Genomic DNA, 26,343 nt, shown 5'->3' with positions numbered 1-26,343 from the left:
GTAATCACGTCTTCTTCAAAAAAATATGAGGCCGCCTCCTCTATATCCTCCTCACCTTTCGCCGAACCAAACGAAACTGATCTCCCCACTTCCACCTCGAACGCTAAGTTTCCGTGGCGCGGCATATTTAAATGCCTGCCGATTCGGTAAGGGAAATTGACCCTCGATGGGAATTATTCCAACAGCTCTTCCTTGCCCGAGGGAAACGGGTCACGTTAGACCGACCCCACGGGCGAGCGAACGGATCGCGGGAGGGAGGGAGGGCAAGATTTACGAAGCGGGGGAATGGAAGAAAGAAAGAAAGAGAAAGAGGGGGAGAGACAAGAGGGGCGGGGGAACTGGGGATGCCAGATGAGCGAAAGACGGCGAGGAGTGGGAAGTTCGTCTTTAAGTAGGAAGAGGAGGGCACTTTGATGTGGCCTTATTATGGACGTGTTGCGGGGCGGGTTGGTCGAAGGGAGCGGGGAAGATGGGGGCAGAGACAGAAACGTGGGGTGGGTTCGCGGTGTTGATTGACGAGACGGGAAAAGAGGCAAGGAGCAAGAAGACCAATGAAAGAACAAAACGCACGCACACACATACAAACACAGACACTGGAGGAGACGAGGAATAAAAAAAAAAAGTGGGATGCTCCGACAACTAAGACCAGTGTTTTAGTCGGTAAAAACGGGACACGAGAAATTTAAAGAGCCGGGAGGCTATTAACGAGCGTTTAACGCAAGGGAAAAAACGTTTCATCATCAGAGAATGACCCTCAAGTTTACTTTGAAATCATTACCCTCCTCGCAAAGTGTGGCGGGGGGTTTTGCGTACAGGGGCACCGGTCGTAAGCCACTAATGGGGGGATCAAAACCACTGACGGGAAACAACCTAAACTACACTATTCTTCGGCAACTGTAGGAAGACAGCTCCTGACGATGTTCCTTCTGTTTCAAACACAACAGGAGAGGGACTTCAATCATTCGTTCCCTCAACATTTTCGAACATTCACCACAATTCTTCAGTGATCGATGAGAATACACAATGTTTTATCACTGTAATGTTATTTTAACCCTGGAAGATTCAATAAGACTGCAGAGTTAAATCGAAATGGATAAATTAGGTTATAAATCTGTTACGTAGAGAGTCTAATGTCTAACCCAACTCTAAACCAAAGTAATGCACTTAACATCATTTTCCACCACAGAGGTCAAAACCCTTCCCGTAAATCTGAATCCTGAGCAGGAGAATAACCTTTAAGCCAAAACTTATTCTGATGACCAAATAATACATACTTAATGTTCATAAATTACGTCAAATAAACATTAAAAGTTCATTTTTATCACCATAAGCAATGCGTCAAATCATATGAAAATAAAATGTAGCCACAAATAATTCACTCCTCAAACGGTTTTATATTTATTCAGTTACCCCTTAACAATTATCGGTAGATTCCAAGAAACTGCGGGAGATGCCGCAACAGTAACTTTTAACAGAGCCATCCGCTCATATGTATTTCAACGCAACATTTTTAGAGTGCAAAAAATCATTCGCCTTGACCGGGATTCGAACCAGGATCCCTCGATGTTCGGCCGAGTGCTTTAGCCAGTTAATGCTATCGCGCCATCCTCTTAAACTCTGCAAGTTTTTCAGAAATACAGAATTTTCCAAAATTTCAGAGTTAATGAGGACGCCTCGATAACTTAACTGGCTGAAGCACTCGGCCGGGCATCGAGGGATCCGGGTTCGAATCCCGGTCAAGGCGGATGATTATTACACTCTGAAATGGTTGCATAATAAAAGTTAGCGTTCGCAATTTTGGGCGAACGCATAACAATATTCAAACGAACTGAACTGCGACTGATACTCAATTAGAACCTTCCCAGAGGAAAGAAATATTGGAACCATCAGGAGTTAAAGCAGTGCTAAACAGAGGACATGCTGCGGCTTCCTAATTGCAACACCTGCAGCGCAAGAAACCATTGCGATCCAAGCATGCACTCTTCTTATGTCATGAACTGAAGAAAGATAAACAGGACGACGAGACGCGAATAAACGAGATAAAACGATGTGGTACCGCGATTTAATGGACCGCCGTATATTTAGGGCAACACGTGGTGGAGACACCTCGTAACATGCTGATAAGATAGGTAAGATAAGGCCGGTTTATAGCGACGGAGCAAGATGTATTTCAGGAATTCTCCCCGCCCCGACCTCACCTCTTTCAACACATTATTACTCTCCGCTAACCCTGCCTTTGAATTGAAATTCCGTTCTCCAGGAACTAGTCGGGGGAACTTTCTCACGACTGGCGACTGTAGCGAACTGCATTCCTCACCTGACATGGATGGTTCTACATCTCTCATCACCTTACGTCTTCCCAACATAAACCATATTATCTACGTGCGATTTTGTTAAACCGGAATGGAAATTATGCACATCGATTTAATCCTTGTATTACTCCCATCAAGTGTGTTCCCGCCCAAGTAATACACATACATTTACACGCACACTGGGCACCCCTGTAATAACTGGGGACCGGGAAGGTGCTTTGGCTAGCGTATCGGCCTCCCACCCTAAGGGTCCGGATTCGAATCCTAGCGATGGCAAAGTATTTCAAAAGTTAAATGTACCTTCAATATCACTCGTTGAGGAGTCGTATATTGCTTAAAATAAGAACAATATCGAACTGAATAATACAGAACTTTAAAACATTAATACTGAAAATCGCCATGTACGTATGATAGGAAGTTTTCTCATGAAGTCTATGAAAACCTACAGAAAGAGAAATCCCTTAAATTTAATCGAAGTTTGGTTTTTAAATAGTGAGGGTAGAGGTTATTCACCTACGCACTAAGCCTTGTGGCGTGTGAAATTCACACATTCTCAGAGGGAGCTGATTTCCTTCTTGGGCTGTCTTAGGTTGGCCACCGATGTTCTGAAAATGTCACAAATTGCATTGTGTACGGGGTAAACCAAAGAACTCACCCAGAATGTCGACCCAGTAACCTCTAGAAACACAGTGGGCCTACCCGTCAAGATACCAAGCCATACATAAGAAGAGAATATCTGAAATATATGGAATTCCATTTTGAAACAAAGACTGAAGTTTAATTAAACCCAATGCAGGACAGACCTACTCAGTTTTGCCGGAATTCAATAAAATCACGGTTCAGACACTTAAAACGCGATTATGCATGCGAGAAGATTATCTATTCGAACACGAGTAATTTTCGATACGAAATAACATTGATGAAAATGATATTACTACACGTATATCTGCTGGGACCAAAATTTTGACTTGATACAGATAATCAGAGCTCTGCGACGATTCGCCCAATCAGTCGACTTCGGAATTCGGGAGACCAATCTCGGCTTTTCGTGGACAGGAATGGAAAAGGAAAATTTCATAATTTTTTCAACTCGTGGTATTTCAAACGGGCGCCAAAATTACGTCACTGCGGTGACACTCCCAAACGGACACGCTTCCCAAGTAAAGGCTATCGTTATGAATGATTCTGGAAAATCACCAAGATAAACACTGACGGGCGCCAAGGTGGCATTCATGCTAGAGGACTTCAATTTTAGTCGCGATGGGAAACTCAACGCCTATTACAAAGAGTATTGTCTTCATAAAGAATGTGTAAATTTTGTACGAGTATTTCGGACCGAAACGGTGAAAAGGAAATGAACAAAATCAAATGGCACTCTCTATGAAGAACTGTCATTAGCATTTGTAATAGCTGTTTTTATGAACCAGCATGTACATAAAAATACGTATCTGTGTGTGTATATTATAAATATATGCACATACATGTATACATAAGTGCAGGTTGTATATATATATATATATATATATATATATATATATAAACATACATGCCTACACACGCTCATATATACGTTTATAAGTTTAAAACAGAAGATTCGCCTTTTATGAGCAAATACCAAGACGAAGAAAATAAATTGATTTTCTTAGCATATAAATGGTGCATCTATAATCGGAATTCGAGGAGTTAATTTAATCGAAATTACATCCGAAAAATATTTTTTTCATATTTCAAATTTCATTGCATATGAAAAAATTACTTCCAACTGAGGAGAAAATTTAAATGAGGAAAACTGGTCTTTTCGATTTCTTATTACCTGACGCACGTACAGGAGGGACCACAAACACACCCAACGAAGCCACTTAGAGTGGATTTACTGAGCTGAACACTTGATGGGGTGCATTTGCATAGAGTAAAACACTGAGGGTATGAAATATGTTTTTCCCTTATGTTTAGCTTATATTGTGTAGTCTCTAACACGCAGTAAGCAATTACTTCGTTTTGAACAACAGTAATTTGCTGTCTTCTGCATTTCCTCACCACCGTTTTTAAACAGTGGCACTCAACCAGGCTGTCGGTCTGGAAACGTGCCATACAGCCTGTTACGCGGAGCAGGATCATTGGGCGCTATATTGCAATAACTGGCGGTTGGCTTTGAATATGTGGTCAGTGAATAGCTTGGGGAGTCGAATCACATGAGGAACCATTTTATTAAGTCCAACTGTAATGAACTAGGTTGTACGTTGGGCTGAAGGTTGAGTCATATTTGAGTAGTAGTAGTTTTTAGGGGAGGCGACCGACAGCTAAGGTCATTTGCGCCATTGATGGATGGGAAAGTAAGGGTGGAAAGAAACCCTGCATCTGCATTAGCCTACTCTTGTCGAAGGGTGCCAAGGGGTCCGCAGTTTAACGTCCCATCGTACTCACTCGAAGTGCTCTCCACAGAGCACCTCAAGTATGGATCGGGATATCACTGAAAAATATTTGTTGTATCCAGGATTTGAACCCTGGCCCTCTTGGTGGGAAGCCTGTACGCTATTATATTCAATAAAATACGGTAACCCATTATTGCGCGGGAGTCAACGAAGATTATCATTATAGACATATTGAAGAAGTCAAGCGTACAATATCGAGATAAAATATTTCATTTTTCTTGCAATATTGTTTTGGGTGACAATGGTTACAATTTCAACCGACTGACAAAACGGTCAAGAATTAAGCCCAACAGGGTCGGAGAATTCAGAGCAAGCACGATCCCACATATAACACGCGCGCGCGCCGTCAGAATGAAAACAATGGCAACATTCCGACCTCTCGTCGTTTCTATCCCACTCGATACATCGAAGGCGATAATCGACTCGGCAAAATCGAATCCAGGAGAGAGGCCGCGGTTTAAGACATCGCTCTTCACTCGGGCACACACGCACTTGTAGCTATAACACGCAACAAGATCTCCAGCACAAAACTTCCGGGGGAGATAAGAGGAGAGTGGGAAGAGGAAGGAAGAGAGAAAGAGAGAGAGAGAAGGGAGAGGAAGAAAGAAATTGGAGCAGTGGCGAAGACACAAAAATAAACCGCACGAGGGGACAAAACCTCTTTTTAAGAGACGAGTTGAGGTGGGTGTGGACAGAACACTGGAGCGAGTTGGGGGGACAGGGAAAGGGGGGGGTAGGAATACCGTAATTTGAAGTTTTCAGAGACTGGAAGAGGAATGGTGTGGACTCGTGCTGGGGAGGCGTAAAATAATACGGAGGAGGTGAAACACTCGATGGTGATTAAGCGATTTATCAAACGACACTGAAAATCATGGAAGTGGGTGATGTAGATGACATCCCCCTTCGGAGGGATATCGAGAGAGATGGGAACTGGGGAGGGGGGTTGTTGGGTGGGACAAGGGGGATCAAACACGGGGTCAAACCCCATGCGCACTTTGGGAGCGGAAGTATGGAGGGGGTTCGAAAGGTTCAATAAGAAACATCACCAATGGTAAAAACGTGCGCGAATGCGACGGCAGCGGCCGACCCGCGGAGACCGGCTCGCTCGCTGAGTTCCTTCCCAGCCAACCGCCGATGACGAAGTTCTCTCGCTGACGGATCCACTCGTTAAGCACAACACACCCGTCTGACTCGACACACTCCCCTAGTCCGGGCTCCCCCTGGAGTGGTATCCTCTCTCTCTCCCGGCCGCTCCGCTACGAACACACCATCTCACTCAAACACACACACATACACAAACTCCAACCGGGCGACACAGGACACGAGTGGGAGTCACCCACGGCGACGACTTCCAAGTGGTGGCAGCACCCGACCCGCGCAAACACACCCACGCCTCTCACCTAACGTGCTCGCGACAGCGGCGGTAAAGCACGGCAAGTGACCCGCGCTCTCTCGTACGCACGAAACCGCAGGGTCTCCTTGGCGACGGAGAGTGCGCGGGGTAGGAGGATTGATGGGGAGGGCGGGGGGGAATGGTGACGGTGTGTGTGATGCGGAGGGAAGGGAGTAGAAGTTGTCGGGAAGGAGGGGGTGGGGGGAGGGAAGGGGGGAAAATAGGAGAAGGGAGGAGAAACGATGCCATGCACAAATTCATGGGAGATACGGCAGCAGTTGGGAAGGGCCCTCCACTCCTCGGAGGAAGGGGGGAGATAGTGACATCTACGAACCGGTAGGGAGGGGAAAGGATGAGAAGAGACAAGGTGAGAGTGATAGCGAAGGAAGGAGGTGGAGTAGGAGAGAGAGTTCACTTACGTAGAGGGAGATAGGTAGGGGAGAGGGTGAGCGCCGCGATGCGGCGTGAGACCGAACCACGACACCAACTGTTGCGCGCCGGGATGGTTTTTCGGGCGAAGGTGGTGAGTTGGGAGTCGAAAGGGGGGATGGAAAGTGGGAAGGGTGTGTGTTGAGGCGGAGAAGGGAGAGGGGTGGTTGGGACAGGGTATGAGAGGTGGGGGGATGGGAGCATAGGGGGGAGTGTCCGAGAGACGCGTGGGATCCAGGGGATGAGGGAGTGTGGGCGATCGCTCGGGTGGGGAGACGGAGCAGGAGCCTTAAAAGGGATAATGATCCAAGGCATGAGTCCGTCCCGTCTTCGGCTCAGCAAACGTATGGAGAGTTCCCAAACAACACCACGATAAGGAATTATTAGACGCTTATCATTCGGCGAAATACTGAACGATGAGAAATCCCGGGGCAAAACGTTTATACCCATTATTTGACTATCTCTAAGCTTGTCCCTATGACGGCATATTTACGTATTTTGCTGCAATCGTTTTTAGAAGAAGTGGTAATACATACTCTACTAATATATATATATATATATATATACATATATATATATATATATATATATATATATATATATATATACATATATATACATATATATACTACTATTAGGTAATCTACCGGTTAAGGTAGGTTTTTGGATAGACGTAATTACTAATTAAATAATTTGTGGCCCCTAGCAAAACACAACATCCTACTCTACATCAGGTCCCTCTTCAGCTCTGAGTACTTTCTTCCTCCCTTCATCCCGTCCAACATCCCTATCCTGTTCCTTCCCTTTCCTCGTTTGCCTAACATTCTCCCCTCAATTACAGTCTTCAACATCCCACAGCCGGTCAATACCCCCTTCAGCCACTTTTCCTGCCTCCATAGGATTTCTCTCAACAAACCCCTCTCTTCGCCCACCATACCAAGTACTTCCTCGTTTGTTTTCTTCTTTGTCCATTTCACCTTCTCCATTCTTCTCCACACCCACATTTCAAAAGCCTCCAATCTACGTCTATCCTCCTGTTTCAATGACCACGTTTCCGCGCCGTACATAGCTACGCTCCATATCAATTTTTTTACGAGTCTTTTCTTAACATCCTTACTCAACGTCCCCGTCATCAACTCCCTCCTCCTTGTGAAAGCCTCTTTGCCTAGCGCAATTCTTCTCCTTACGTCCCTACTACTTTGACCGTGTTGGTCCAAAACACTTCCGAGATACGTAAACAGTTGTACCTGGTCTCGTTTTTGCCCTCCTATTTTAATGTCTATCTTGGCCTTTTTCTTTATAGAAAATCGCAAAATCTGTGTTTTATTAATATTGATTCTCATCCCATACCTGTCGCACTGAGTTTCCAATTCACTAAGCAATGCTTGCAGCCCCATATATATATATATATATATATATATATATATATATATATATATATATATATATATATATATATATATATATATATACACACACACACACATATTAGTATATAATGATATATACGGTAGACTTTCTGAAATTGCATGCGATTTGCCAAGAAGTGTCAAACTGATTAAATACTATCTCACTGTATTCAAGAGATCATTATTTTATATCCATTCATTGTCAGCTGGATAAAAAAAAAGATTTAATATGTTACCGATGAAATAAAACAGTTTAAACGGTCCAAATATGTTTCTAATTAAGGAATAATTACGGAGAGTGGCAAAGAAGCCATTAATGTTTTGTTTCAAAATATTTACCCTTCTCATTAACTTTATGTAGTTTAATTCGAGCGTTTGTTTAGTTCCAAAAATTTTCTCTTTGTGCATTTGTTAGTAATTCATTCCTTTATGCTAATGGATGTCATACCACGGGTATTTCACTACTTGGCAACTTAAGTTTTCCCATCTAAAGGAATTATTTAATGCGTTCCATGTTGATGCTGAAAAGCAATTGACTATCTGACTAACTATTACGATGCCAGATAGTATAATAAGTTGTACGAAGCTGACACCAAACCTTCCTGTTCGTTATTCAAAACATTACATGCAACGAGTCGAGCAATTACGACAAGGATAATAGCCGGGACACACCATCGGCAATTAAATGAGAAACCAACGACATTTTAGGGTCTTATGACCAGATGAGAATACCCATATATAACGACTAATGCTCTACGCATGGCAACATCAAAACTTGCATCTTCCATTCAGCATAAATGTATTAGGTTAAAAAATGTGCCACGTGAACATTGCTATTCGTCACCATGGAAATAAAACCAACAAAACTCTAGCAATTTTATTAATCCTGATTAAAGGTTTGACACCATTGGAATCGTGGCAAAGATGCCAACACCAACTCAAGAGGTCAAAAACATTCCACGTCGAAATCACATTCAATAAATTTTTAATACGATTTTAATTAAGGTATTTCGAAATCAGCACATTTATCTTAGTAATACAGGGGAAAATTTGGAAAATTCGAAAACATAAAATACTTAAACGCACATAATATGAATGCTAAACAAGTTTCTGAGAACGTTTGATGGCGTTTCATCAGCATGTGCCAAGCATCTGAAATAGGGGCTCAGGTTCATCATAAAGTTTTTTTTTAATTTCATCGTTTATTTCAATTGCTCCGGACTGGAATTTTCCAACACTGAGAAGGCCTCCCGGCTTAAAAATTGCTCTCGAGAAACTATGAGGTCCATGCTTTATTTCCATTGATTTCGAGTTATGGCTTTATTGAGTTCATTTATGGCCCCTTTTAAACTCATGGTTTACGGTTGATCCCGCCAATGAGTATTAACCTACAATAGAGAGAGGGGGGAGGGGGGGAAAAGAACAGGAAGATCAATCAATTGATGATGTGCTTCTCAATATCCCACTACATCACATGCCCCGCTCCATCAATAAATACGCACTCAAAGGGTGATTGGTACGTTAATTTTTTTGCGTCTGTGTATGTAATTATTCACTATTGTCCAGGATGGATGCATTCAGTCAGCCAAAATGACTTTATCTAAAATTTATGAAAGGGAAGTCATTCTCCAACGAGAAGATTACTTTCCTTTGCTTTTAACACATGCTTAGTTTCATAGCCGATTGTCAAACGACTTTGTTTCTACAATCAACTCAGTATAACAGCCAAAGTGAAGCTAGAGGCTCGCTATTTATATTTTGAGCCTAATAATGAAAATGCAGTAATTTATTGTATTGCCAAAAGTGGAAGTAAGTTGATCGACGCACTTCTGTCTTGATAATCCACGTCGAAAGTCGTAAAAAAATTATCGCACGGAAGTATTCACGAGTTAACACCATTTTTTCGCTGAGACAAAACTTTCGAGTCACTGTAAACAACACAAACTCTGATCAAAAGACGATATGTTCTGAAGAAAGTTAGGGTTAAAAGGGTCAGACTTTCAAATGGAAACGTCAGAAGGCGCCAAAAAGCATTTAGTGTTGTCAAGGCTTAAAATATAAATGGCAAACCTCGCATTTTTCTGCAAAATATTAGCGAGCCACGCACAAAAACATTCGATACCAATGTGATACGATGATCTCATCATTTTTTACTACATTTTTACTAAAAGTAATTATAATTGAAAGCTAACTTTGATTCTAAAAATGTTGAAAACCTGCGACACCCTCAATTGATTTTTTTTTAAGCCGTAAGAAAAACGAGATGAAATATTTACACACAAAAAATTGATCTTCATCGGTTTTTGCCGAAGTAAGATTGCAAGTTCTTCTTTGGCCGTTTATGCTACTCTTCTGGAAACCCCGTAACCAGAGGTTGTAATCGCCTTATAATTTTCAGTTCTCCAGTTACTCATGCAATGCTCTGGGCTGGATTCGAAACGCATCACTTTGAAATGGTAAGAGAGTACCAGCACAACACAGGCTGGCCTTCACTCGAGTTAACTATTAAAATTCGGAGAGGTTCAATCAAAATCAACGTATTTCTGAACCAAGGAACGTCCACCGCTAAATTCAAGTTCCCTCTACTCAGAACTATTGTGAATGGCGACACGAAGGCGAACCAAATGTCTCTCCATACAAGTAAGTCTCCGTGAAGACTGAAGACATTGACGGCGCACTGTTGTTTGCATTGCGGGGAGGGATGAAGGGGGGGGGGGCGATCAACGACCTCTTGAGCCAAGTCTCTCAAGATAGTATAGGGAAATAGCGCATCACAAAGCGTGTGTTTTCTCCGATAAGCAGTCGCAGCGAGCACTATCAGCGAACCACCGTAGAACGGAGCAAACAATCTTAGCTGTCTTGGGGCGCCGTCTTTGGGATAGTCCATTCAGGTGAAAGGGGAGAGGAATAAACGGTGATTTAAGAGCTTCTGGCACTGAAGCTGGCAAATTAAATCCTATCATATTTACTACAGCAACAGCTGCAACATTTCATAGCTTATTTTCAGTTCTAGGACGTACGTGATGTAATAGCGCCTTTAACTGAAGGAAAAGTATGAGTCTTAATTTGTATAAATTGTAAGATGTACATCAATAATCAGTTAACTGCGATGTTAATTGCACTCAACCAGCTAAATAGTTACGTATCGCAATTAATTTAAGCCCTAAATTGATACATTATTATTCGGTAGTATACCGTGTAAGGTAGGTTTTGGATGGACACAGATTAAACACGCCTGGCATTTCTGCATTTTGTTTAAGAAGACACACTCCGACATCACACACTAATTTGAACTGTTCTTCAATTCCACATACTTTTTACTTCCCTTAATTCCGTTCAACATGTCTATTCGGTTCCTACCCTTCGTCGATTAATTTACGTCCTCCTTTCCTCTATCAAAAAGTGATTTATTAACAATGAATTGTAAATAAATGAATTATCTCCTATCGTAAAACAATTGTGGGCATTTAAAATTTGGGAAAATAATCAACACTAACTGCAAAACCAGGTTTTTTTAAATTTTGAGGATTTGCCATTCACGGATTAATAAATAAATTTTTATTAAATTAGATGACGTAAAAATCACGTGACATAGACGGAGTTTATTCACAAATTACTTGAATTCGGTTCATAAAGAACCCTAGAATTTTAGTGTATTTATTCAGATGGAGTATATATATTAAAACTATGGTCTGAATCTTTTGGAAAAAAATGATAGCTCGATTAATAACGTAGAAATATTCGTAGTTAAATTACCACGCTCCACCAACAGAATTTCACCCACTCTTAATCAGAAGAGTATTACTACTAATGTTTCGTAAAATTTTCCGATTTAAAATTGAACTAGAATTAGGGATTACTTCCGCAGTCTAGCTGCGGAATGGATGGATACCAATTCTGACTCACATGGCATGGAATGGGTTTTTGTACGATGTATTTTTTCCTTAAGAACTACTTTTAATTTAATGATCATTGATATGATGCTTTCTATCCAATATTACCACTGGACTATAAACCGAAGAAGCTTTCGTTTGTCGAGGCCATATTGAGTCGCTGTGAACATTTCTTATTAATTTTATTGCTACTTTTAATAACGGCCCACATATGTCACCAGGCTTTAAAAAATATATCGTAGGAACCAAACCACTGCGCTGAGCGAAAGTTTGAGAAATGTCGCCATGAACCAGCGTCGGCCGTAGTCAAATGCTTGTATTTACCCAGCCTCACTGCAAGGACACTTTTTGTGGCGATACAGAGGATGAAAAAAAACAACAGCTCCGAAACGAAACGAATCCATTTCCGATTACATCTATAACAATTTCTTGAGGGAATCAATGCCATCCAATCATATTCGATATTTTCAGGTTTAACTTTGTGGAAATCCATTTCCACTGAAGCACACAACACCTATGTATCTTTCCACAAAATACGAGTATTTTATCCGGTACTACTAGTTGCGACGCATCGGCGTCATCACCATGGAGGATGACGCCGATGCGTCGAAACAAGTTTCACCGATTAAAACATTTAGTGGAAAGATACATTGGTTATTTTTACTTCAGTCTCAATCCAATCATTGACAGTATGTTTAAGAATTCCTTCTCTCGCGGTAAGTATTCGTTTTTTTGAACGAAACGGTTTTTCATAGCAGAGTTTTTAGTAGGGGAGGCGACCGACTGCTGAGGTCATTTGCGCCATAGGGGATGGAAAGGAAAGGATGAAGGGTGGAGAGAAACCCGGCGTCGGCATTAGCCTACTTTTTACGAAAGGCGCCCAGGGGTCCGCAGCTTAACGTCCCATCCGACGGACGGCGTACTCACTCAAAGTGCCCTCCACAAAGCACCTCTAGTAGGGATCGAGATACCTCTGAAAAATATTCAACACCGCCGGGATTTGAACCCGCGCCCTCAGGGTGGGAAGTCAATACATAAGCCCCCGCACCACCTCGATCCCCACGGTTTTTCATTTATGGTCGCTGAATGATGGATGATTGAATGCGCTTCAAGTCTCGTTTTCATGTCCAGTGAGTGTTATTCTTTATTTTTAAAAGACATACATGCAAAGTTAACGTCAATAAATTACAATGCAACAATTTCAGAGTGTAAAAATCATTCGCTTTGACCGGGATTCGAACCCGGATCCCTCAATGTCCTGTCGAGTGCTTTAACCAGTTAAGCTATCAAGGCGTCCTCTTCAATTCCTCCGCCAATAAATTAGTTACATGAAAATATATTAAGGTTTCAGAATCTGCAAATAACTCAGCTCTACGATAAATGTGACTGGAGTAATACCGCTTTAATTTAACGTGTCTAGAATGCTGATTTAACAGGACAACAGATCTTCTATTAAAAGACGCCGAATGGCGTCAAAAATAAAGCTATGGTTTCGACTTATTCTTGGAGTCGAATCTCCTTTCGGAGAGGTAAAAATATTGCGAGTGACACTCGCGCAAGTCCGAAATGGACAACTCGACCGTTCAAGTCCTCTGGCGCACGAACTTAAAATACGGGATGGACATTTAACGTATTTCGTTTTCCTCTGGGCTCGATAGGAAATGGAGCTATAAAAATCAAAAAGAACACCGAAGGACGTCATTTAGGGGCCGTTCAGAAGATGGCTTCAGAATGCTCAATCGTGTGACTGTACCTAATGTGACAGAAATGTTTCCAATCGAGCGGATCCCTTCGCAATACGCTTTTAGAGCCCTGTAACGCCTCCAGCTAGAAGACGGGATGGGCAATGAAGGACGGTAAATTTGACGGGGCAGTAAATCTCGGAAAATTTAGTGCGATACCGGAAGCCTAAACGCTTCCGAACTACTTTCTGCCGTGACGCAAAGAGAGGTGGTGCATCCGGGACACTCATGGCGTAGAAATACGATGTCGGTCCAGAAAGTAACCTACGTTTGCGTGTAGCGAGCGAAGTAGTGGAGGGAGCCGAATGTTTGCAGTATTGACACACAGAGCTGCAGTGTTTAAAAGGCCTTGTCGTTTATTTACCGTAACGAGTCACACTGTTTTTTATTCCGCATACAATTCTACCTCTCTTCATAAGGCATCAGAATAACGTTGTCTGACCGCCGTAGGGGTAAAAGTATTCTGGTCAAAATTAGTTTGGTGTGTATTCACGCCCTGCCACACACCCTAGCGGCGACTTGCAGGTTCCATTCCATTAGTTATAGGTTATTCCATTCAACGTGCCTACTCTTTTTCTCCCCTTGCTTGCCTGACGTTCTCCCCAGTATTATTACAAGTCTAACTTCAATATAACATCGCTAAAATGTTCTGCGTCCACTTTTCCTGCCTCCTGTGAATTTCTCTCAATAATCCTCTCTACTAGCCCACCATGCAGAGCACTTCTCCGTTTTTTTTCCATTCTGTAGATTTTACCATTCACATCCTCTACACCACACTTAAAAGCCTAAAAATCTACGCCCATCATCTTGTCTCAATTATCATGTTTCCGCGCCGGACAAATTCAAGCTGCAAGTCAAAGTTAATCTACTAACACAATATACCATGTTTAAATATATAGTGTATAATATTTTAATTTATTTCTAATTAAATTAAATTAATCGATTGTATAGTCGGTAATAAAGGAACTTATGATTTTTCAACGTTATTGAGCTCGTGCGCGATACTAGTCAATATAATTGTTGAAATTAACTTAGCTTCTTTTCTTCATCAATCCTCTCGCATCATGTACGCGTGTAAATCACTGGCGATTATTTTAAAATGTATTAGCCTGAAAATTCATTCATGGAAACTCCGTCAAGGGAAGGTGAATCCTGGGCACACCCCATGCTCGCAGGCAACGTAACAGAGTGTAACAAGAACGTGTCTTGATATTTTAAATAGAAATTTATTATAGAATTAACAATATATGCATATATATGCGTGAATGTGTGTGTGTATATATATATATATCTTATCTTGCAGTTTTATATATATATATATATATATATATATATCTTATCTTGCAATTTTATATATATATGTATATATGCATATATATATAAAATGCATATATAATATATATAATATGCATGTATATATATATATATATATATATATATATATATATATATATATATATATATATATTGCCTTAATTCCAATGTGAAAATTGCGAGACAAAATGAGCCCTTTGAAACGTGAAAACAATGAAAAAAAATGATTTGCCACGTTATGCGACATAACCTTACTCCTCCACCCTAACTTAGGTTCGATTTGAGGGTGGGGAGCTCACTTCTCTCCATATGGATTATTCAATTCACAAATCCTGGAGATGGGGATATTTCCTTTCTCCGTGCCGCCTAAGATTTAAACCCGGGAATCCATGGCTCTACTTGTTCGGCTACCGCGATGCCGTTTAATATAAAGGAATAAACAGGACGCGAAAACGCGATGGAAGAAGACATCGGTAACAGCAGGAGAAAATAATGAAGAAGGTTATACTTCCCTTAAAACTAAAAGATGGGACGTAGTAATGGAATCGGCCCGAAATCGCAGAAATTAATTTCACTAATTTTCAGGGGGAAAGGGAACATTACTGTGCCATTAAAAGTAAATAAATTCACGGCTAGCTTTGTACTGTTTCTCGAATAGAATATTATCAATGCATTATTTATAAAAAAACCTAAGTATAATCTCTAACCGCGTAAAATAATTGCAAGAAACACATAAATGAAGCAGTAAAGAAGAGTTATATATCAGTACATAAATAAAAGGATGAGTATAATGATATGTGTACAGGATTGTACCAGTGATTAATATTTAGGCTACCCATAACAAGCCTCCCGGTTCGAATCCCGGCCGTGACCAATATTTTCAGAGATATCCCGATCCCTACTTAGGGGTGCTATGTTAAGAGCACCGTCCGTCGGACGGGACGTCAAATAGTCTGACCTCTTGGCATAGTTTGTTCAGAGTAGGTTAATGCCGTCGATGGATTTCTCTCCGCCCTTCCCCATTACCCTAAAAATCCCTAATGTGGCAAATGACCTCAGCTGCTAAACAAAGGACGCATTAAAGAATTTCATGTAAGCGAGTTTTTTTAAGTCCTTTACGCAAGGAATTCCAGAGTTTGGCACCAAACACTTTCGAAATACTTCTGAAAACTGGTTGTCCGATAGTACAGAATGTTAAGATAAGGATCAAGAGGTTATTTTAATGGTAGGCCGTACAAAAGGTAAAAAAAAAGTTCATGAGGTATTCAGGCTCGGTATTTTGAGAAGGAAATAAAGGAATGTGGATAAGAGGTATTTGCGTCAGGATTTCGCAAAAGCCATCCAAGTTTTCGGAGATATGGAGGGATATTCTTGTCACAGCGAAATTTGAACATGGATCTTACACATGAATTTCAAGGACTATTTCATTCTAAATTAAACTCTTCGTTAATGTCACTGGGTTGCTCATGGAAAGAGAAGCTAGGTAATAATAGGACGAGTTTATCATTTGGTCTTCTCGACCAGAAGTGTCTGATTATTGGCCTGCATCATTGCTTTGCCCTGTGGAATAACTTCGTATAGAGAAACAAGGCAGGACCAGATTCGGGCCTGATTTTCTCCAAAGACGAGGGCATCTTCTATAACCCTGAAGTGGAATTAGCTTTAATATTATCTACGAGGGTCATCCGGAAAGTAGTACCCGTTCGTGAAATAAAGACACAAAAGTAAATATTAACAAACATAAAAAATTTTATTTGAAAGAGGATACTTTAAACTACTTCTCAACATAATCTCCAAGCAAATTAAGGCATTTGTCATAACGTGTGACAAGTTTCTGTATTCCTGCTGCATAGTCCTTCGCCGCCAGCTCATTGAGATACGCGAGGGACCCATCTTGCACAAATTTTTGCATAATGCAGATGGTGTTAAACAATTTCATGAACAATTGTTCGAGAAACATTGGGAAAATGCTCACAGATGTCATCAATTGTGACGCGCCGATCGTTCCTCACGAATTCGTCAACTGAGCTCACCAGTTGGTCTGTAATGACAGACGGTCTCTCCGAACGCTCATCGTCGTGTGTGTTCCCCCTCCCCATGTTGAAGTTGCGACACCACCGCCGAACAGACGACTCGTCCATTACATTGTCTCCATACACCTCCTTTAATTGGCGATGAATATGACATGGGCGAACGTTTCTTGCATTGAGGAATTTAATCACTGCCTTCACTTCACAACTGGCGGCGTTCTCAATTTTTTTAAACATTGTAAACAATCACAGAAACAACACAGGCAATGCTAGCGTCACGCAACTTGGCTCAGAGAAGGCAGACAAGCCACTGAAGCTATCTGACCTCGTCCAGCGGCTACTCGCGTCGTCAGCACTTCATGCGGCACGAACGGGTACTACTTTCCGGATGACCCTCGTATATACACTATATACCATATTATCTTTGATCATTCACGTCATGAACCCTATCAAAAACCAAGAAGACCCTTGCTATCGTTCGTAGCATGTATACGTATACCTCTACTGGGCGTTAGCAAACGTTTTCCTCGCAGACGATCGTATATTCTCTTTATCTCTGTGATTCATGGTGAACTTTCAAGTCGTGGAACAATTTAGAACCGAGACCCAACGGCCTGGTTATCTTAGGAAACAGAAACTTCCTAAACCTTGGGATAACTTGCGTTGCGCAAAGGAAAGACACAAGCTTAAGCAGGAGTAACACATCCGGGGTTAAACGAACGAGTGTGTCGCAATTAGCATGACGACGAGAAAGGCATTTTAACCCGTGTTCGAAATGCTGAAAATTTTATCTACACCCGTTGGAAACACGATAAAAATATCCATAATACTTCACTGATTTCCGTATGATTATTTGAATCAAACATTCTTATACAGGGTACTTACTTCGTTTAAAGAGTACTCACTTCGTAGTAGTAGTAGTAGTGTTGTTTAGGGGAGGTGACCGACAGCTGAGGTCATTTGCGCCATTAGGGATGGACAAGAAAGGAGGAAGGGTGGAGAGAAACCCAGCGTCGGCATTAGCCTACTCCTAACGAAAGGCACCAAGGGGTCCGCAGCTTAACGTCCCATCCGACGGACGGCGTACTCACTCTAAGTGCCCTCCACAAAGCACCTCAAGTAGGGATAGGGATGCCACTGAAAAAAATATCTGCCGCCACTGGAATTCGAACCCGGATGCGAAGCCCTCTGGGTGGGAAGCCAGCACGTAACTCACTGCGTATAAAGGGTACTTACTTCGAACACAGGGTAATTACCAATTATTTACAACACAAACGTTATGTGATTTAGTAGAAAGAGAAAGAAAGACAACGTTCAACGTCCAGATTGGATGGAAAAAACTAAAGCAGATGAAGCAGTTTACCTATCTACGCAGTTTTGAACCAAGATGCTCTAAGTAGTTGGTGGTTTAAGAGTGATTCTCATCAACACAAGGCCACCACATTCAAATTTAAAATTATAATTATATATGTTCATACATACACACACATATATATATATATATATATATATATATATATATATATATATATATATATACATACATACATATATATATATATATATATATATATACATATATATACATATTCATAAATAAATATAATTTCAGTAGCCATCGACTTTAACGAATTATTCGTTAAGAAATTAAAACCCCACAAAAATATATTTACAACTTCTTAAGATTATGCTTTCCTAACGAGTCTCGCGGTGTAGCTGAGTCAAACCTTAATATTTGAAATTTCCATTTTGAAAATAAGGAAATTCTGAAGGGAAGAGGAATCTCAGGAACATATTCCCAATGCAATTCATGCCAGTCGAAAAAATTTCTCGTTCCTCGTGCTCGAAGCGAACATCTCCCGAGGTCAACGTAGACATTGAGGAATGAAGAAAGATGGAAGGGTGGCTGGAGGAGTGCGGATATACATAACGGTGGGAGTCTTAATCAAAACAGAGATAAGGGATTCGAGGAAACAATTTAGTAACCCTGTGGAGGAGGCAATCCAACCAATCCACCCCCCGAACAAACGAATAACCATTGGCGAACGATCAGATTAAAACGAGCATTCTCCGTTTAAGGGGCGTCCCGCAGCCACGAGATATTGTATCAGGTAATCTTGCCACGCGGTAATGACTCCGAAACTGATTCCTCTTACAGCGGATGCAATGTAATGGAAGGGCGATTGCCAATGACTCATCCCGGCTATAGTGTACGTACTTGTCGGTCCCGGGACGATGCAAGCCGTTCGGCTCGGACCAATGCGCCGTTGAGCAAGGCGATGTCGTGGGAACGAATGCTTCTGCTTCGAACGTGCACGCCGTTGGTCGGCGGTTGGCACCGAGTTACTATCGCCGCGTGAACAACCTAAGGCGCCCTTTCCTACACCAACACACATTCCTCACGCTAACATGATGTATCTTAGGATAATTTCAGTGCCAAGATACGAATTAAGCAGGCATAAATAATCAAGGAAAATTACGGATGCACTGTTTATAGCAATAATTTACCAGCGTAGGATTAGGCTATTGATAGACTATGGCATTAAAACTTACAGTAATCCTAAGGCCTAACTATCATGACATAAAACATCCTTAGATCCAGTATTACGTATCAAATAACTCATTTCCCAACTCTGCATACTTTAAATCCCCCTTATTTCCATTTGAAATGCCAATTCTTTTCCTCCCTCTGGCTAGTTTTACCATTCCCATTAATCGATAAAAGGCAAAGCTACCGCACTCAACGAAAACTATATTCTCAAGGAAGAGAAGGAAGGAACTGAAGTTGAGTGCCTTCCCTCTCTTCCGTGAGAAAGGTGGCTTGTACCACCGAAAATTCGAAAACTAGTGAGTTTCTTCTCTTTTTTGTTTCTGTGTTTTTTTCTGTGTTCGCTTATGTTAACTACATTATATGTATGTATGTATATATATATATATATATATATATATATATATATATATATATATATATATATATCTCCAAACTAAATTTTCACCGATCATTCAAAAAGAGATCACGATACATGACTTACTACAGTTATTTATAGTTACCTACAGTTAGTTATAACTTACTAAACTTATTTATTCATATTCAAAAATTAATATATACATATGCATAGTTTCGGCAAAAATCCTTACTGATCAAACTTTAAATTAATTTTGGTAAATGTTCATTTTCGATGCCATAAACGTGATAATTGATAATTTCAAGTGAAAGGAAAGACACTTGTCCAAGATCTATCTCCCACGTCGACTTTTGATTCCCGTGCCAATGAGTTCCTCTTCTCACTAAAAACCTTCGCATTAAAGCTCACCTACGGGTATTTCCGCAGTCGCGTCATTCTCAGAAACTTCCAAAGCGACGAGAGTGAAGGGAATGCATTTGCACGACTTCCTTCTTTCAAGAATAAGATTAACTTTTCCAGCGAATATCACGTGGAACCTTTCCGAGAAAAGTCAATCGACCGAGTTCCTCGACACATCAAAGAACCTGACGCGGATGTGCGTCATAATGGCGAAATTATCTAATAATTAAAAAAGTACGTTTCCGTGGTTTTTTGATTAATCGTCTGAAAAATTGTGTCTGCTTACGTGAAGAAATGTTTACGGAAATTAGAGAAACAAGGAAGTCTCTGACTGGCTACCCACGAATAATAATAATGAAACTCGCTTGGCTAGGATTTTGTTCATGCGAGAATCATTCATCAATTGGCCAGAATATTTTCTCTCGGATAAGGTGATTTTTTTAATGTATACCCTTCTTTCTGTGATAGGTATATGCGGCGTGGCGTGGTAGTTCATTGTAGCGCTCGGTATCAAGCAGTGCCGGTCTACTGTCTAGAGAGCCTGGATTCGATTCCGGGTGATGCCTTAGGGTACCCACAGTTTCGTACCCACACGGAAAACATAGGTGGCACAGAGAAAGAAACTGGTACACCTTCCACCCTGATGTGTGAATATCACACGCCGTGGGACTTGGGTTGAGCTCAACCTATTAAACCATACCGAGTAGATTACCGAGCAGATTTGATGCATATGATTTTTTACAGTAGCAGTCGACCGGCTTAATGTGGGTTTTCGAAGGACGTAGGGAGAACACACTACTATACTCATAGTAGCGCCAAATAGCACGACACAAAATATCCTTAAGCCCCATATTAATTAACTCACTCTTTAGATCGGCATACTTTCAATCTCCCTTAATTTCATTCAAGATGCCCGTTGGTTTCCTCCCTCAACCTCGCTTTCCTAACATTCTCCTCAACCCACCCAATCACCCTTCAGCATCCAGTGGCTTCTCAGTGTCTCCTTTTAGCATATATTGTCCCGCCTTCTTTCAATTTCTCCCAGTAACCTTATCTCTTCCCCTAAATGGTACATACCTTCATCATGTGCTTCCCTTTCCCCCGATTTTGTCATTTCCAATAATATGACGGTTAAATTTTCCCATTAGTGGATGTAATTCAAAATATGTTTTACTCAATAATTTAAAATTCATCTGACTGTCTTATTTCATTACGTAAAACGTGTAGTTTGCTGTTTGATTAAATTAAAAATATTTTCCAGAGCAATAAGGTTAAACAAACTTGAACGCATTATAATTATTTGCCTGGATTAGAAACAAGTAGTCCCCAGGTGCTCGTCGGCGTATGTGTTTTTATGTAACGCTCGTCTTTGCCTTTGAGGAAAAGAGCACGATCAACTCTCAACTCGGGTATTCATTTGAACAAAGTCATATGCCTTCAGCTGAGTAGAATATTTGATGCTGTTTTTAACCCGAACACTAACGAAGGAGAGAGAAGAAACCCCATGGATTCATAAGGTCAAGGGAGCGGGTCAGGTGTCCCGGATGTATTTAAGAGCACGAAGGAGGGGAGTGATGGGAAAAGGGTGAGCCGGAGATAGGGAACGTTCCCCGTCGCCTCCCTTTTTGAGTCAGCCACCGAGAGTCAGGAGAGCCATGATGCAGGGAAGAGGAAGGACTGGATCGGCAGTGGCGTAGCGGTGACTGCCGGAGCGAAGCCCATAAATCCGAAAGCATCTCTTACGAATATAATCTCCACTTTAAGAAAACTGTTCCGGGGCAATAAGTGCAAGGCCTTAAAATAAAAAAATATAAGATTGTTTTCGAGGCGTTGATCCACGGAGGCGTGTTTCCGGGGTGAGAAATGGGTGGGGGGGGAGGGATTTGAGGGAGGGAGGCACTAAAAATATTTTCATCGAAAGAAAAGTTTCACACTAGACATGAATATCCATCTCAGAAGCTTCAATAAAGCCTGATAGTAAAAACAATTATGCGGCTATCCACAGAGGAAGATTTAGCTACGCTAAGATAAGCGAAATTAATGCTTATGGAATTCGTGACATAATTAATCAGGAGAACATTTACAGATCGCATGCATAAATGTTAGATATCCACCGAGTGAAACAATGAAAAAAATTTGGTGAATTGTTGGTTGGCATTGATATTTAAATGATATTTAGATTCTCTTTAGTCAAAATGTTTGAAAAGAAAAGATTCAAGTGCCAATATAATTTGAGAATTATCTTTAAATAAACATTGCCTACGACTTGGCTCATGTTTGCTTCTACTTCTGTCTTTTATTAATGTAAATAAGCCTATATAGCTTACAGTGGTGTAACTAAAAGGGTCTTCAGCGACGTTATGTAGTATATATCTTCCTGTGGGTATAATACTATACACCTAGAAGATATTTATTTCGCCAAAAAATATGTGGAAGGATGATGGACACCTAAGCTTAAATACTACGAGGGTCATCCGGAAAGTAGTACCCGTTCGTGCCGCATGAAGTGCTGACGACGCGAGTAGCCGCTGGACGAGGTCAGATAGCTTCAGTGGCTTGTCTGCCTTCTCTGAGCCAAGTTGCGTGACGCTAGCATTGCCTGTGTTGTTTCTGTGATTGTTTACAATGTTTAAAAAAATTGAGAACGCCGCCAGTTGTGAAGTGAAGGCAGTGATTAAATTCCTCAATGCAAGAAACGTTCGCCCATGTCATATTCATCGCCAATTAAAGGAGGTGTATGGAGACAATGTAATGGACGAGTCGTCTGTTCGACGGTGGTGTCGCAACTTCAACATGGGGAGGGGGAACACACACGACGATGAGCGTTCGGAGAGACCGTCTGTCATTACAGACCAACTGGTGAGCTCAGTTGACGAATTCGTGAGGAACGATCGGCGCGTCACAATTGATGACATCTGTGAGCATTTTCCCAATGTTTCTCGAACAATTGTTCATGAAATTGTTAAAAACCATCTGCATTATGCAAAAATTTGTGCAAGATGGGTCCCTCGCGTATCTCAATGAGCTGGCGGCGAAGGACTATGCAGCAGGAATACAGAAACTTGTCACACGTTATGACAAATGCCTTAATTTGCTTGGAGATTATGTTGAGAAGTAGTTTAAAGTATCCTCTTTCAAATAAAATTTTTTATGTTTGTTAATATTTACTTTTGTGTCTTTATTTCACGAACGGGTACTACTTTCCGGATGACCCTCGTAGAAATAATGGGACAAGAAGACCTAATTACTCATCATAAAGGTTACAAAAAGATTTATGACCCACTGGGAGACCCCAGCATTAGCAATCATCGAGGAAATTTTGAAAAAAATCCCACGAAGGCCGTCACCAAATGCGAATCACGTAGCTGCCGGACCGAGAGCCGATTGATCCACTGGAGGAGGCCCAAGACTTCGATGGTATTGAGTAAAGTTTGAGAGGAGGCAGGCGGATTGGATTGATTCCCAGCGGCGAGACTCCTCTCACCTAATCCTCGAAAGGAAGTGGTGGTCACGAACGCGAATAAACAGCCGGGATGTCTCACCGCTGGTGGTCTCAGCCTCACCGCCTCCGCGTTCTGATGAGAAAATTCTTGTTTGCTCTCATCTATCTTTTGTCCGCGATCGCATCCGGGACTCGGGGACAACATTCAGATTGAATCACTGAAGTCACGAATCAACAAATCAAAACGAATCGCCCTTGAATTAGCCCTAATTGAATTTTGCACTCGTAAAATACCGCTATTATTTACACTAAGTCACTCTGCGATTCATTAGCTATGAATTGATCGTTTTTTTTCCTGTCAGTCTCTATAGTTGTAACAAGCGCACACTTCTTTATCTCTCTCATGAATGTATATATTTCCTTTGGCCATACCCTTAAAAGTCTATTTAGATTTATAATGCCTTCCACGCCATCTGATCTGGAGAGATTCCGATACAGCCCTCACAGGTGTCCATCACATTAGATGACACAACACAGAGTAGATCACTGCTTTTAAAAATTACCTGAAATTTCATATTTTACCCAAACGCACTGATAATGCCCTCATTTCCAGCAAACATATTTTGATTAGATTGTGTTATCTCCAACAGATAGCAATATGAAAAACAATGACAGCTCAAAGATAAACATTTCCTATTTTTCAAAATACAAAAACCTAGCATCTTACCAAGTGCAATCACAAAGGTTTATTACCGACCAACGAAAAAACCCATTTTCAATCCTATTATGATAAATATTTTTACCCTAACCGTATTTTTAATCTTACGAGTACCCAGTTAGCTCCACAAATACGAAACATTTAAAAAAATCAAAGGATTTTTCATACAGACGGTATGCGTACCACCTAGGAAGATAATTCTCTCGTCCAAATACTCGTTACTATACATAGACAAAAGTTTTTCGAGAAACGATAACAAGCCTCAAAACTCATTAACCGCTCTCGAGCGCTCTCATGTTTTGAGCTTGTTCCTATCCAAAGAGAAGAATAACCTCAAAAACAATTAAGGCAAGGCCGATGATAACAAACCCCGACGGTCTCCCTAAACGATCGTTACTTCGAAACACCGAAAACGCTCGAAACCAAACCCGGCACTAAAAAGAAAAAAAAGAAAATACCGAGGCGCCACCATTAAGGAACGAAAATAACAAAAGAGGGTAAGGGAGCACTTAATGAGTGGAGTACATTGTTACCCATCTCCGTGACATAAAAAAGATGAGATGGTTCCTAAAAGGGGAGAAGACTCCATAGGCAACGTAAAAATTCTGAAAGGGGGCAAAGGAGGGACAGCTCCACAACCAAAAAAATTCATTCCCGCCCCGACGACCTTTCGGGATACACTCTGTAGCCCACCGAGCATTGCCATCCGCTGAACACACCTTAATATATATTAATGGGAACGGATTACTGTCGCCAGCGGTTCAAATTTCTCGCCTACGACTGAGATGAGGAAGTAAAAGAATGACATAAAGAAAAACATTAGAGGAAATAATACCCCTAAATTGAGAAGGTCGCGTAATTTGGAGGACATCAACGAAGGCGACACTGATGGGTTCCGCGGCGAAACGTTGTCCTTTAAAATGTCTCACGAATAGGGAATTCGGAAAGTACCTTTGATGGATGGTAAAAAAAAGTTCCCACGAAAGAACGAGCGATAAATCTTTCCAAACGAAGGAGTTATAAAAAAAAGACTCATTCCACTTTACGTTCGTGATATTTCAGAGAATTTGGTAATTCACCTTTTCGACAGTTTATTCGCAATAATAATTGCGTCACCAAAAACGAATACTAATTCCCATCACTTTCCGGGTGAAGGTCTCAATTTTTCCCAAGTTATATGGCATATGCTTTTCCGAGTTCGAGGGGAATGGAAAAGGGCATGGAGTGAAGGAAGCGAGCTAATCACCGATGAAGACATCATTGCGAGGAGAAGAAGGAATCTGTTGGGAAGAATGGCAAGGAATCCCTCTTATATTATTCATCATGAAACAACCTCACGAAATCAATATTGGAAAGAAGAATTGAACGAAATAAAAACAAAGAATGCAATACGACAAGGAGTTCGTGATTATTTTCAGGTGAATTATTCACGAATAAATAATGAATACGACAGAGAAAATAATGCAATAGAAATTTGATTATCGAATTCAGATTCATTTTGTTTTTCGACGCGGACAAAAAACTTGCTTCACTAAAAACGGTGTCCTCACTCAACGAAAGCCCGCAGGCGACTGAGGTTGGTGTCGGTCTGTTGCTAAGAGCCCCCTCCACCTTACCCTGCCAGGCAGACCCCCCTCCACCGCTCCGTTCGCGCCAGAGAAAATCAGTCCTACCACTTTTGGGTGCGACCCTGTATATTCGGATTCATAATGCCCGATCATGATGATACCGACGGACTAAGTCTTAACAAAATGTTAGCATAGCAGCAGTGGATCAAATACAATTTTGTATATTCGTACATGGACCAAACTAGAAAATATAGAAATTTATCGCTCGTTTTCAACGACCAATGGAAAAAAATTATATTTTCTTGTACCTTGGCGTAGGTGAAAAATGCTCGAAGCCAGTCGGTAAATATTACACG

General features: G+C 41.2%; 1 protein-coding gene across 4 annotated transcripts in view; it reads right to left on the bottom strand.

The window, feature by feature from the left end:
- The window catches only part of Lmpt (four and a half LIM domains protein limpet), a 946,158-nt gene that overhangs the window by 539,428 nt on the left and 380,387 nt on the right, over nt 1–26,343 (bottom strand). Inside the window, exon 1 of one of the 4 annotated variants that reach the window (XM_071599519.1) lies at nt 5,791–5,976. The exons of the other annotated variants lie outside the window; for them this stretch is intronic. The gene's annotated coding sequence lies outside the window, so the exon portion shown is untranslated. Of the gene's footprint in view, nt 1–5,790; nt 5,977–26,343 lie in introns of those variants that run through there. 4 annotated transcript variants of the gene reach the window in all.

The sequence above is a fragment of the Hetaerina americana genome, unplaced genomic scaffold, assembly GCF_022747635.1.
Source record: "Hetaerina americana unplaced genomic scaffold, ioHetAmer1.1.p SCAF_11, whole genome shotgun sequence".
NCBI lineage: Eukaryota > Metazoa > Arthropoda > Insecta > Odonata > Calopterygidae > Hetaerina > Hetaerina americana.
This window is presented reverse-complemented; position numbering and strand designations above follow the sequence as displayed.